At 48.4% G+C, this 15,017-nt stretch overlaps 1 protein-coding gene across 6 annotated transcripts in view; it reads left to right on the top strand.

Annotated features, from left to right (window-relative positions):
* The window catches only part of TSNARE1 (t-SNARE domain containing 1), a 232,822-nt gene that overhangs the window by 93,277 nt on the left and 124,528 nt on the right, over positions 1–15,017 (top strand). The gene's annotated exons all lie outside the window — the stretch shown is intronic.

Here is a 15,017-nt window from a genome sequence, read left to right as displayed (position 1 = left end):
TGATAACTGCAAAAAAAATCCTCATTGTGACATGAAATATGTGAAATTGTCCCCTCTAAACGGCTGCAGAGCATCTCGTGTCCATGATTACAGGTCTAGGAACGGGTGGGATAGGGGGTCCACAGCTCATTAGCCACTGATCGGGGTCCACAAGAGCCAAGGGATGATGACAGCTGTCTGACATCTTATTGGGGGGCTGCATTATGGCTGTATGGGGGTGTTGGCTCAGTAATGTTAGACTTGGTGCTCATAGACCGGCCGCGAATCGCCATCACTCCATATTTCATCACTTTTTTTTTGCATATGAATAAATGTCTCTATAGTCAGTGACAGTTCTATAACCCGGCGTCAGTGCAGAGCGACCAATGGGGCGTGTTTCTATGAAGCGCTCTTCCATGTCACACAAGCAATCGATAATCCAGAATATACGATAATCCAAGATTGCACCAGATGAAAGGATTCTCACTGTGCGGACACCGCTAGGTGACCAAATATACGGGCCTTGCCCTGTGGCGGCAAACATCCTATGGGTGATTCCGCCGAGGCGCTAGATACAGGCAGCTCTACCATTAGGAATAAGGGTTGGTTCACACTGGACGTTTTTGCTGTTTTTTTTTTTTTTTTTATATGCTAGTTTTCAGCTGCTTTTTACAGAACCAGCAAAGCCTAGGAGATATCAGAAATCTCATGCACACACATTGGTTTTTTTGTCATCAGAATTTTATGCTTTGCAGCGTTTTTTTGACATAGACTATGTCACTTCTTTCAGTGTTTTTGCAGTGTTTTTCACCCATTGACTGTAATGGATGGTGAAAAAGCGCTGCAAATGCGCAGGTTGACTTTTTATGCCATGTATTTGCTGCAGAAAAGTCAAGGACAGCAGGATGTGCCCTCAGTCAGCTCCGCTACATCTATATGGCAGGCTGAATGGTTACATGATGCGTCCATACAGCCTGTCATCCAGCAGAGCGGACCCTAACCCCATTCACTTGAATAAGGGGCCCAACAATACAGTGTTTGACACACTGTCATATGCATGACAGCACGGCAAACACCGCTTCTGACCGGCAGTGAGATCATCCTCGCCGGTCAGAGAGCCGCGGTTCCCACGCTGTCTAAAGGACAGCGTGAGCACTCAGTTGTGATCGGAGGTATAAAGTTTACCTTCGGTCGCTGGTGTCAGCTGATCGGACTACCACACACATCAGCTGATACCTGCTGCTGCTAATAACAGTGAGAGCATGAGCGGCAGAGAGGGGTGGTATTCATCAGCCACTCCTGCGCTGTAAATAATTAAAACAAAAACCTGCGTGGGTTGCCCCCTATTTTTGATAACCAGCCAGGCAAAACTCACAGCTAGGGGCTGGAAGCCTTAGCTGTCAGGTTCAGCAAGGTTGGTTATCAAGAATAGAGGGGTCCCCGCTCCGTATTTTTTAATTATTTAAATAATTTAAGAAAACGTCGTGGGGTCCCCTCATTTTTGACAACCAGCCTTGCTAAAGCAGACAGCTGAGGGCTGGTGTTCTCAGGCTTGTAAGGGGCCATGGATATTGGCCACCCCAGCCTAAAAATAGCAGCCCACATCTGCCCAGAAAAGGCACATCTATTAGATGCGACAATTCTGGCACTTTGCCCGACTCTTCTCACTTGCCCTGTAGTGATGGCAAGTGGGGTTAATATTTGTGGGGTTGATGTCACCTTTGTATTGTCAGGTGATATCAAGCCCACGGCTTAGTAATGGAGAAGAGTCTATAAGACACCTATCCATTACTAATCCTATAGTTATATGGTAAATAAAGACACAGTCAGAATAAAGTCTTTTAATTGAAATAAAACAAAACGCACTTTTCCTTTTTTATTAAAAAATAACAAACAGTTGTACTCACCTAACACCTCATTCCGACGAAGCCATCGTCTCCTGTAATAAACCAAAAATAGAAAGCAACCATATCCCTCACCTACTCGACGTTCTGTCCCACGCCGTAATCCGTGTTTGGGGGATAAATGGTTTTCAACCTGGACGGTGCCAAGATGAGACTGTCCAGGCTGAGAATCACTGGTGAATGAACTATTGCGAGTGCAGCCTCAGTGACTAGCGGTGACGTCATTGAGGTTACCCTCGGTCACTTAGGCTGCGTTCCTAGCCAGGCTGAACTGCTGTGACCTCAGTGAGATCTCCTCTAGCACCGTGAGAAAGTCGCACGGTGCAGAGACAAGTTCACTGGGAGAACTTCAATGCAGTGAATTTCAACTGCGGTGAACTCGCCTCTTCACCGTGCGAAATTCTCATGTTGCTAGCAGGGATCTCATCGAGGTCACTGCAGTTCAGCCCAGCTGGAAATGCAGCCTCAGTGATGTCATCGCTAGTCACTTAGGCTGCGCACGCAGCAGCTCATTCACCAGTGGGTCTCAGCCTGGACGGTCGCATCTTGGCACCGTCCAGGTTCAAAACTATTTATCCCCCAGACATGGACTATGGCGTGGGGGCAGAACAGCGGGAGAGGTGATCGATATGTTTGTTTTTTTATTTATTACAGGAGAAACAAGTGCTTTGGTGGAATTAGGCAAGGTCGTACGTATGGTTTAATTAAGATTATTAAAGGAGTCCGTCATTCTTTCAGTTAAAGGACTTTTTTCTGGGTGGCTGTGTATTTATACAATGTGACTATAGGGTTAGTAATGGGGCGTCTTATTGATACCTCTCCATTACTAACCTCGGGGCTTGATGTCACCGGACAATACAAAGGTGACACCAACCCCCCCCCCCCCCCCAACTATCACCCCACTTGCCACCGCTACAGGGCAAGTAGGAAGAGTGAGGCTAAGTGAAAGAATTGGCACATCTTATAGATGTGTATTTTCTTGGGCGGCTGAGAGCTGATGTTTTCAGCCTGGGGGAAGCCAGTATCCATGGCCATTAATATCAGCCTGCAGCTGTCTACCTAGACTTTGCTGGTTATTAATTATAGGGGGACCCTACGTCATTTTTTGTGGGTTCCCCCATTTTATTAGCCAGTAAAGACTAAGTATACAATTGTGAGCTGATATTAATAGCCTGGGAAGCTCCATGGGCATTACCCTCTTTCCAGGCTATAAAACATCGGCCCCCAGCCATCGGCTTTCCCTCTCATGGTTAAAAAATTATGCGGGAGCCCACACCATTTTTTTCAGAAAAATAATCTTTTAATAATTAAATACATGTACAGTAAGCCGCACACACACTGTACTGATTGTATTTGTCACATCTATATATCTACCTATTCTATATGTATTTACTGTATGTAATCCATTTCTTCTATCCTGTCAGCTCCTGCTGTGATTTTACAGTACTGCGGCTGCTGAATTGTCGGCTTTTCTTCTATCTATGATATGCACACACACACAGAGCTGTATACAGAGGGTCAGTGATGGTGTAGAAGGTGCTGTACTATGGGGAGAGCTGTATACAGAGGGTCAGTGATGGTGTAGAAGATGCTGTACTGTGGAGGGAGAGCTGTATACAGAGGGTCAGTGATGGTGTAGAAGGTGCTGTACTGTGGAGGGAGAACTGTATACAGAGGTCAGTGATGGTGTAGAAGGTGCTGTACTGTGGGGGGAGAACTGTATACAGAGGTCAGTGATGGTGTAGAAGATGCTGTACTGTGGAGGGAGAACTGTATACAGAGGTCAGTGATGGTGTAGAAGATGCTGTACTGTGGAGGGAGAGCTGTATACAGAGGGTCAGTGATGGTGTAGAAGGTGCTGTACTGTGGAGGGAGAACTGTATACAGAGGTCAGTGATGGTGTAGAAGGTGCTGTACTGTGGGGGGAGAACTGTATACAGAGGTCAGTGATGGTGTAGAAGGTGCTGTACTATGGGGAGAGCTGTATACAGAGGGTCAGTGATGGTGTAGAAGGTGCTGTACTATGGGGAGAGCTGTTTACAGAGGGTCAGTGATGGTGTAGAAGGTGCTGTACTGTGGAGGGAGAGCTGTATACAGAGGGTCAGTGATGGTGTAGAAGGTGCTGTACTATGGAGGGAGAACTGTATACAGAGGGTCAGTGATGGTGTAGAAGGTGCTGTACTGTGGAGGGAGAGCTGTATACAGAGGGTCAGTGATGGTGTAGAAGGTGCTGTACTATGGGGAGAGCTGTATACAGAGGGTCAGTGATGGTGTAGAAGTTGCTGTACTGTGGAGGGAGAGCTGTATACAGAGGGTCAGTGATGGTGTAGAAGGTGCTGTACTATGGGGAGAGCTGTATACAGAGGGTCAGTGATGGTGTAGAAGGTGCTGTACTATGGGGAGAGCTGTATACAGAGGGTCAGTGATGGTGTAGAAGGTGCTGTACTGTGTAGGGAGAGCTGTATACAGAGGGTCAGTGATGGTGTAGAAGGTGCTGTACTATGGGGAGAGAGCTGTATACAGAGGGTCAGTGAGTGTGTAGAAGGTGCTGTACTGTGGAGGGAGAGCTGTATACAGAGGGTCAGTGATGGTGTAGAAGGTGCTGTACTATGGAGGGAGAGCTGTATACAGAGGGTCAGTGATGGTGTAGAAAGTGCTGTACTATGGGGAGAGCTGTATACAGAGGGTCAGTGATGGTGTAGAAGTTGCTGTACTGTGGAGGGAGAGCTGTATACAGAGGGTCAGTGATGGTGTAGAAGGTGCTGTACTATGGGGAGAGCTGTATACAGAGGGTCAGTGATGGTGTAGAAGGTGCTGTACTATGGGGAGAGCTGTATACAGAGGGTCAGTGATGGTGTAGAAGGTGCTGTACTGTGGAGGGAGAGCTGTATACAGAGGGTCAGTGATGGTGTAGAAGGTGCTGTACTGTGGAGGGAGAGCTGTATACAGTGGGTCAGTTATGGTGTAGAAGGTGCTGTACTATGGGGAGAGAGCTGTATACAGAGGGTCAGTGATGGTGTAGAAGTTGCTGTACTGTGGAGGGAGAGCTGTATACAGAGGGTCAGTGATGGTGTAGAAGGTGCTGTACTGTGGAGGGAGAACTGTATACAGAGGTCAGTGATGGTGTAGAAGGTGCTGTACTGTGGGGGGAGAACTGTATACAGAGGTCAGTGATGGTGTAGAAGGTGCTGTACTATGGGGAGAGCTGTATACAGAGGGTCAGTGATGGTGTAGAAGGTGCTGTACTATGGGGAGAGCTGTTTACAGAGGGTCAGTGATGGTGTAGAAGGTGCTGTACTGTGGAGGGAGAGCTGTATACAGAGGGTCAGTGATGGTGTAGAAGGTGCTGTACTATGGAGGGAGAACTGTATACAGAGGGTCAGTGATGGTGTAGAAGGTGCTGTACTGTGGAGGGAGAGCTGTATACAGAGGGTCAGTGATGGTGTAGAAGGTGCTGTACTATGGGGAGAGCTGTATACAGAGGGTCAGTGATGGTGTAGAAGTTGCTGTACTGTGGAGGGAGAGCTGTATACAGAGGGTCAGTGATGGTGTAGAAGGTGCTGTACTATGGGGAGAGCTGTATACAGAGGGTCAGTGATGGTGTAGAAGGTGCTGTACTATGGGGAGAGCTGTATACAGAGGGTCAGTGATGGTGTAGAAGGTGCTGTACTGTGTAGGGAGAGCTGTATACAGAGGGTCAGTGATGGTGTAGAAGGTGCTGTACTATGGGGAGAGAGCTGTATACAGAGGGTCAGTGATGGTGTAGAAGGTGCTGTACTGTGGAGGGAGAGCTGTATACAGAGGGTCAGTGATGGTGTAGAAGGTGCTGTACTGTGGAGGGAGAGCTGTATACAGAGGGTCAGTGATGGTGTAGAAGTTGCTGTACTGTGGAGGGAGAGCTGTATACAGAGGGTCAGTGATGGTGTAGAAAGTGCTGTACTATGGGGAGAGCTGTATACAGAGGGTCAGTGATGGTGTAGAAGTTGCTGTACTGTGGAGGGAGAGCTGTATACAGAGGGTCAGTGATGGTGTAGAAGGTGCTGTACTATGGGGAGAGCTGTATACAGAGGGTCAGTGATGGTGTAGAAGGTGCTGTACTGTGGAGGGAGAGCTGTATACAGAGGGTCAGTGATGGTGTAGAAGGTGCTGTACTATGGGGAGAGAGCTGTATACAGAGGGTCAGTGATGGTGTAGAAGGTGCTGTACTGTGTAGGGAGAGCTGTATACAGAGGGTCAGTGATGGTGTAGAAGGTGCTGTACTATGGGGAGAGAGCTGTATACAGAGGGTCAGTGATGGTGTAGAAGGTGCTGTACTGTGGAGGGAGAGCTGTATACAGAGGGTCAGTGATGGTGTAGAAGGTGCTGTACTATGGGGAGAGCTGTATACAGAGGGTCAGTGATGGTGTAGAAGGTGCTGTACTGTGGAGGGAGAGCTGTATACAGAGGGTCAGTGATGGTGTAGAAGGTGCTGTACTGTGGAGGGAGAGCTGTATACAGTGGGTCAGTTATGGTGTAGAAGGTGCTGTACTATGGGGAGAGAGCTGTATACAGAGGGTCAGTGATGGTGTAGAAGTTGCTGTACTGTGGAGGGAGAGCTGTATACAGAGGGTCAGTGATGGTGTAGAAGGTGCTGTACTATGGGGAGAGCTGTATACAGAGGGTCAGTGATGGTGTAGAAGGTGCTGTACTGTGGAGGGAGAGCTGTATACAGAGGGTCAGTGATGGTGTAGAAGGTGCTGTACTGTGGAGGGAGAGCTGTATACAGTGGGTCAGTTATGGTGTAGAAGGTGCTGTACTATGGGGAGAGAGCTGTATACAGAGGGTCAGTGATGGTGTAGAAGTTGCTGTACTGTGGAGGGAGAGCTGTATACAGAGGGTCAGTGATGGTGTAGAAGGTGCTGTACTGTGGAGGGAGAGCTGTATACAGAGGGTCAGTGATGGTGTAGAAGGTGCTGTACTATGGGGAGAGCTGTATACAGAGGGTCAGTGATGGTGTAGAAGGTGCTGTACTGTGGAGGGAGAGCTGTATACAGAGGGTCAGTGATGGTGTAGAAGGTGCTGTTCTATGGGGAGAGCTATATACAGAGGGTCAGTGATGGTGTAGAAGGTGCTGTACTGTGGAGGGAGAGCTGTATACAGAGGGTCAGTGATGATGTAGAAGGTGCTGTACTGTGGAGGGAGAGCTGTATACAGAGGGTCAGTGATGGTGTAGAAGGTGCTGTACTGTGGATGGATAGCTGTATACAGAGGGTCAGTGATGATGTAGAAGGTGCTGTACTGTGGAGGGAGAGCTGTATACAGAGGGTCAGTGATGGTGTAGAAGGTGCTGTTCTATGGGGAGAGCTATATACAGAGGGTCAGTGATGGTGTAGAAGGTGCTGTACTGTGGAGGGAGAGCTGTATACAGAGGGTCAGTGATGATGTAGAAGGTGCTGTACTGTGGAGGGAGAGCTGTATACAGAGGGTCAGTGATGGTGTAGAAGGTGCTGTACTGTGGATGGATAGCTGTATACAGAGGGTCAGTGATGGTGTAGAAGATGCTGTACTGTGGAGGGAGAGCTGTATACAGAGGGTCAGTGATGGTGTAGAAGGTGCTGTACTATGGGGAGAGCTGTATACAGAGGGTCAGTGATGGTGTAGAAGTTGCTGTTCTATGGGGAGAGCTGTATACAGAGGGTCAGTGATGGTGTAGAAGGTGCTGTACTGTGGAGGGAGAGCTGTATACAGAGGGTCAGTGATGATGTAGAAGGTGCTGTACTGTGGAGGGAGAGCTGTATACAGAGGGTCAGTGATGGTGTAGAAGGTGCTGTACTGTGGATGGATAGCTGTATACAGAGGGTCAGTGATGGTGTAGAAGATGCTGTACTGTGGAGGGAGAGCTGTATACAGAGGGTCAGTGATGGTGTAGAAGGTGCTGTTCTATGGGGAGAGCTGTATACAGAGGGTCAGTGATGGTGTAGAAGGTGCTGTACTGTGGAGGGAGAGCTGTATACAGAGGGTCAGTGATGGTGTAGAAGGTGCTGTACTGTGGAGGGAGAGCTGTATACAGAGGATCAGTGATGGTGTAGAAGGTGTGGTACTATGGAGGTAGAGCTGTATACAGAGGGTCAGTGATGATGTAGAAGGTGCTGTACTATGGGGAGAGCTGTATACAGAGGGTCAGTGATGGTGTAGAAGGTGCTGTACTGTGGAGGGAGAGCTGTATACAGAGGGTCAGTGATGGTGTAGAAGGTGCTGTTCTATGGGGAGAGCTGTATACAGAGGGTCAGTGATGGTGTAGAAGGTGCTGTACTATGGAGGGAGAGCTGTATACAGAGGGTCAGTGATGGTGTAGAAGGTGCTGTACTGTGGAGGGAGAGCTGTATACAGAGGGTCAGTGATGGTGTAGAAGGTGCTGTACTGTGGAGGGAGAGCTGTATACAGAGGGTCAGTGATGGTGTAGAACGTGCTGTTCTATGGGGAGAGCTGTATACAGAGGGTCAGTGATGGTGTAGAAGGTGCTGTACTGTGGAGGGAGAGCTGTATACAGAGGTCAGTGATGGTGTAGAAGGTGCTGTACTGTGGAGGGAGAGCTGTATACAGAGGGTCAGTGATGGTGTAGAAGGTGCTGTACTGTGGAGGGAGAGCTGTATACAGAGGGTCAGTGATGGTGTAGAACGTGCTGTTCTATGGGGAGAGCTGTATACAGAGGGTCAGTGATGGTGTAGAAGGTGCTGTACTGTGGAGGGAGAGCTGTATACAGAGGGTCAGTGATGGTGTAGAAGGTGCTGTTCTATGGGGAGAGCTGTTTACAGAGGGTCAGTGATGGTGTAGAAGGTGCTGTACTGTGGAGGGAGAGCTGTATACAGAGGGTCAGTGATGGTGTAGAAGGTGCTGTACTGTGGAGGGAGAGCTGTATACAGAGGGTCAGTGATGGTGTAGAACGTGCTGTTCTATGGGGAGAGCTGTATACAGAGGGTCAGTGATGGTGTAGAAGGTGCGGTACTATGGAGGTAGAGCTGTATACAGAGGGTCAGTGATGATGTAGAAGGTGCTGTACTATGGGGAGAGCTGTATACAGAGGGTCAGTGATGGTGTAGAAGGTGCTGTACTGTGGAGGGAGAGCTGTATACAGAGGGTCAGTGATGGTGTAGAAGGTGCTGTTCTATGGGGAGAGCTGTATACAGAGGGTCAGTGATGGTGTAGAAGGTGCTGTACTATGGAGGGAGAGCTGTATACAGAGGGTCAGTGATGGTGTAGAAGGTGCTGTACTGTGGAGGGAGAGCTGTATACAGAGGGTCAGTGATGGTGTAGAACGTGCTGTTCTATGGGGAGAGCTGTATACAGAGGGTCAGTGATGGTGTAGAAGGTGCTGTACTGTGGAGGGAGAGCTATATACAGAGGGTCAGTGATGGTGTAGAAGGTGCTGTACTATGGGGAGAGCTGTATACAGAGGGTCAGTGATGGTGTAGAAGGTGCTGTACTGTGGAGAGTGAGCTGTATACAGAGGGTCAGTGATGTGGGGGATGTTCTGTACTATGGCGCTTGGCATGTCCTGCCTGTTGCTTCTCCCGCTTCTTTTCCCCATGTCGCTTGCTGTGGAGATCTTCCTCCTCTTCTTCCTTTTCTTCTTCCTCCTCTTCCTTTTCTTCTTCCTCCTCTTCCTCTCCTTCCTTTTCCTCCTCTTCCCCCTCTTCCCCCTCTTCCTCCTCTTCCTCCTCTTCCTCCTCTTCCTCTTCTTCTTCTTCTTCTTCCTCCTCTTCTTCCTCTTCTTCTTCCTCCTCTTCCTCTTCTTCCTTTTCTTCCTCTTCCTCCTCTTCCTCTTCTTCCTCTTCTTCTTCCTCTTCTTCCTTTTCCTCCTTTTCCTCTTCCTCCTCTTCTTCTTCTTCCTCTTCTTCCTCTTCTTCCTCTTCTTCCTTTTCCTCTTCTTCCTCTTCTTCCTCTTCTTCCTCTTCTTCCTCCTCTTCCTCCTCTTCCTCTTCTTCCTCTTCTTCCTCTTCTTCCTTTTCCTCTTCTTCCTCTTCCTCCTCTTCCTCCTCTTCCTCTTCTTCCTTTTCTTCCTCTTCCTCCTCTTCCTCTTCTTGCTCGTGCGGTTTCCTGGTTTCTTCTCCATCACTTGTCACCTATCGTGTCCTCCATGTTGTGTTGATCCTGGAGAAATCCCATAGTTGACAATGTAGACAGTGTGCTGGCCTGGATTTCGGAGCCCGCGGTCGCCCTTTTCTCCGAGGCTGCGGCCCCGCTCGCGCTTCTTAGGCCGCACTTTTCATTCTGAACACGAGTCCTGGTTTGTCGGAAGGTGAGAGATTTTATTTTGTTGGAAGCAGATTGAGAATTTTTTTCCAGCAGGATAAACTATTGTGACTTCGTATATTTTGTGCAGCGCGCTCCACACTGCGGCGGCGATGTTTCCTCCTGTGGAACTTTCGGATTAGGTTGAGTAAAGTTTAGATACAGTTTGTGTAAAGTTCTGTGCGGTTGTGCCTGACATACAGAAGAGGCGCAGCCCGCCGCCGGTTACATTGTATCTAGTGCTCGGCTGCTTTTTTTTTTTTAAAATTTGCTGCAGTTTCAAAACTTGTATCAGATGGCGCCATTTCCCGGGGGTTCATGTAACGGGGACGCTTGGTTTTGGCAACATTAATTAGGAGGCAGATTGTCTCCTAAATAAGTCAAACTTTTAGGAACCTTTCAGATATCCGGGTCAGAGAATAGAACCCACCGTCTGATCATTTGTGTCTAGTGCCAGATGAAGTTTGAGGACGGTGGTGATCACTTCCCGTCCTGGCAGAGGCCGTTCTATAAAGCTCTCTGAACTGGGCTTTGTTTGCTCTTATTTTATTCCCACTGTTCTCCTGAGTTTTTTTTTTCTTATAAATCCGCCATAAGGTTCCAGAGATATGAGCCTTTTTATTTATTGCTAATTTTTTTTTTTTCAATGGGTGTGGCTTACAGAGAATCTAAAGACCCGCCCCTGAGGATCATCAGAGCCATGCCTCCTTTATAGTCCTTGTGTCTGGAACCATTGGAAAATTAAAAAAAAATAAATAAAGCTGAATATTTGGGAGCAACAGAAAAAAAGAAGAGCAAAATCTGGCCCCTCTTGAAATCCTTGTAGAGGGTGTGTGGCGTTATCGCGGACCCACGACCCCTTTTCCAGCAATATGACTCTGTGTCTCCGTCCAGCGCGGTAATATTTAATAAGCGGCTGCGGATGAAACAATCAAATCGTCTCAATAGAAAGTAATTAAAATTCATTAACAAAGGAAAGAAGAACCCTGGCGATTATCATATGTCGGTGTGAAGTGGCCGAGCAGGGGAGATGAAAGCGCCTACCTGGAAGCCTTCACTTGTGAATTATACATCAGGTCTCCCCGGGAGACGCCACCATCTGCTCCTCGCAGCGAGACCGCCTGGAATAGGTCACTTGTGTGAAGTCCTTGTCACTTTAGTTTACTTTATCTAAAAATATATTACGCTCCTGATATTTCCATATTCAGCGATTCCGGGAACCTGCGCTGCTCTGTCGGGTCCTCGGGGCATCGCCGTGATGTTTTGGTTATTTGTTTTGTTTTTAAAGGGTGCTACAACTTAGTTTTATGTCCATTTGGGTAGATTTATTTATTTTTCTTATCGTTTTTGTTTCTCCGTTTACATTCAGAGCTGCATTCATAATTCAGCTATTCATATTTTATTTTTTCATTTTATTTTTTTCTGTTCTGAGCTCACATCTTCCAGCGACCCTTCAGGTTCAGTGTCTGCACGCTAACCCTAAATCTGAGTCGGATGCCATCAGTTTGATATAGTTCTTTTCTGAGATCCCTGTGACTGTGATCCATTGTGGGATATCAGGGCTCCGCAGACACCAGGTTTGGAAACCCTGCTTGCATCGGAGGGTCTGTTAAAGCATTCAGTTCATATCAGTACTCTGAGCAAATAGTAACCAGGAGAATTTTGAATTTTGCTCTGGAGTGAACTAGTGCACCAGATGTGGCTTTATCACTTACCTTAATATACAAAATCGAGTGAGTGAAGCGGAGCTCTGTGACTGACCAGGGGAGCGCGAGATGATTCCCCATTGTGGCTTCCATCCGCCTCCGTACCCTATAAAAAGCCCCATTTGGGGTTGATTAGATTACAGCTCCCCAGTCGGCTCATTGTGGCCCAAAAAGTTTGAGCAGGATGAGCTGAAGGTTCGTCTCCAGGTGCTATTATATATAGCTGTGAGACGTTGGTAGGTGTGATGGCAGCCGCATGGCACGGTTTGGCTTTTCCAGACTGTTTCCTGCACTTTACTGGCTGCAGAATGAGTTACATGAAGATCCTCCTGCTGCTCCTACTAATCTGGAACTTGTGATCCTGTCTTTTTTTTTTTTCTGATTTCTGACAACACCAAATTTAAGATATTAAGTGATAAGAAAAAGCTCACTGATGGGTTTTCCTAAACTCATTCCGCAGCCATCAATGTTCAAACGGTGCAAAATACATGCACTATACAAGAAAAAGTCCCAAGAGGTGACCGTACAGGACGCGCCCCAGGGGCCGTGGGGTACTCTGTACCGGGCCCGATAACTTCAATGGGAAATGTCACAGTGGCAGCGACCCGGGCCGTGGCCCCCGGCGGTCAATGAGAATAAAGTTTATATGTGACTCGTGACGCCACCTGTGGTGTTCTGGTCAGAGGCGACCAGCGCTGTGGTGCCGTTCCCCTGGGACCGTTGGCGTGACGCAGCTGAGGTGGAAATGGCTGTCCGCAGGTAGAGCAGCAGTCCCAGGGCCGTGGAGATTAGTTTTAGAGGCGGTGATGGAAGCCGTGCCGGGCGGATGACGCAGGTGAATGTACTTCCAAGACTTTGCTCACAGTTCTGTCTGCAGTACAGATGCCGCCTCAGTGCTGTGCTCTTTAGGTGAGGGGTCCAGTCAACTCCCAGGCAGGTGAGTGCACCCTTCCAACCCTCCCTGCCAGCATGTACCTTCCCTGGCCGTCTCCACAGTGCTGCTTTCCACTTTCCTTCCTTCCGGCACCTCACAGTCAGTGTCCCAGGCCGGCTGCCGCGGATCCGGCCAGATAACGTGGCTCAGGCGTTTCTTTGATCCTAGGTGGCTGCCTTCCTGGCGAAGAGAACTGTGGTAATTCGTTGTTGCCCATAAAGTAGCCACAGCTGTCGGCTCGCTAGTTAAGTCACGATGTCCACTCCTCTAGGCTCGGGGCTGAGACCCTCCTGCGACCTGGAATCTTCCCCCACCTGACGGCTGTCAGCGTGGGACCAGCCCCACGGGGAGCAGTCTCCACCCGTGCCTCTAGAAGAACCACTCTTTCCTTCAAAGCCAATCCGTCCGGCAGCTCCTCCTGACAGGAGCTGCTCCAAACGCGTCCTGTCACTTCCCCACCCTCTGAGGGAGCTCACCGGCTGACTACAAATCTCCCGCTCTTTTCCTAAGCTCCGCCCACCTCCCAGCACTCTTCATGAACCAAGCTGGAGCCACAGAGGGTGTTTTGCTGTTCAGAGTGTGTGTGGGATGCAGGTGTGGAGTGTGGTCAGGTGCCCTCATCTTACCTGGTCGTGGGATGCCACACCTCTGGGTGAGGTGCAGTACCTCTGTGGCTACTGGACCCGCAGGGGCGCCACATTTACAGTATTGCTTCCCTATACTATCACCCAGGAGTATTCTGGGATGGATCACCGCTTTAGCATGAGCCGCATCCTTTCTATGGGCTGTGCCCGTTTTTCCAGTTCAGAGGAACAAGGAGTTAAAGGTTAGCTTTTCTACCTTTCTCGCCTTTGAGATATGCAGTGAAAATATGTTCAACAGCTGCTTCTCTCCGCATGGACGTCTCATTCTTGTCGTACTTGAAAAAGCAAAGAGAAGAAGCCCGACAATTAACGTTTGATCTTCAAATCCTATTCACTCTGTAATTGGCAAAGTCTCTGTCCTAGATCCTTATGTTGTGCTAAATGGAAACCGTGTGTTGCAACCATCAAGAGCCAAAAGCTCTGTGCAGAAAAAAACTGGTGGTAGTCACTGAGCTTTAGAGAGAGCAGGACTAGAAGACCGAGCTACAGCTTTCTAGTACATTAGTCTCACCACAGTGCTGGGATTCACCTCTATAAGGGTCAGTGATGGATTCACATCTTCACTGCTTAGTGCTGGATTCTCATCTACACTGCTCAGTGCTAGATCCATATCTACACTGCTCAGTGCTGGATCTATATCTACACTGCTCAGTGCTAGATCCATATCTACACTGCTCAGTGCTGGATTCACATCTATACTGCTCAATGTTAGATTTACATCTACAGTGCTCAGAGATGGATTCACATATACACTGCTTAGTGCTGGATTCTCATCTACACTGCTCAGTGCTAGATCCATATCTACACTGCTCAGTGCTGGATCTATATCTACACTGCTCAGTGCTAGATCCATATCTACACTGCTCAGTGCTGGATCTATATCTACACTGCTCAGTGCTGGATCTATATCTACACTGCTCAGTGCTGGATCTATATCTACACTGCTTAGTGCTGGATTCATATCTATACTGCTCGGTGCTGCCAATAATGTCCTTTATGCGGCTGCTGCTTTTGAGTATGAGCTATATAACGACAGGCAAGCAGGAATCCCTCATGTCTGTGTGCGCTGTGTATAGGAGAGAACATAGCAAATAGTCTCCACTCACTAGCTCAGAGACAACTGATTAGAGAGAGAGCCTGTGGAGGGGAAAAGTGCAGGGGGCACTTCATCTAATGGCCAGAAAGTCACCTGAAGCTACAGGTACGCTTGAAAATCAGTTTCCTTTTCTTTTGATCTGTCAGAGACCTAGTTTTAGAACCTCTCTGGCTGCTATTCTGTTGCATGTGCGATGCCCATTGACCCAGTTGGGCCATTACTCCTGGCGAGAAGGAAGTCAACGGTTATCGGTAGAGCGGTGTAGATTAGGGGCGATCTCACGGCCTCGGATTTATCAGACGACTGATCGCACGATGTAATATTCATATACATTGGGTAGAGTTGATCTTGACGTTGGCAGGCGTTTGGCCCGGCTGTCGCCTCCTCCTCGGATCTGCACATCGTAAGCTCCGTCCTTCCAATATTATATCTTATCGCATTATTAAGTGCACACTAAGTAATGTAACTGGAGACGCCAGATAT

This window comes from Dendrobates tinctorius, unplaced genomic scaffold (genome assembly GCF_039654945.1).
Source record: "Dendrobates tinctorius isolate UK_male_01 unplaced genomic scaffold, ASM3965494v1 ptg000116l, whole genome shotgun sequence".
In the NCBI taxonomy this organism is placed as follows: domain Eukaryota; kingdom Metazoa; phylum Chordata; class Amphibia; order Anura; family Dendrobatidae; genus Dendrobates; species Dendrobates tinctorius.
This window is presented reverse-complemented; position numbering and strand designations above follow the sequence as displayed.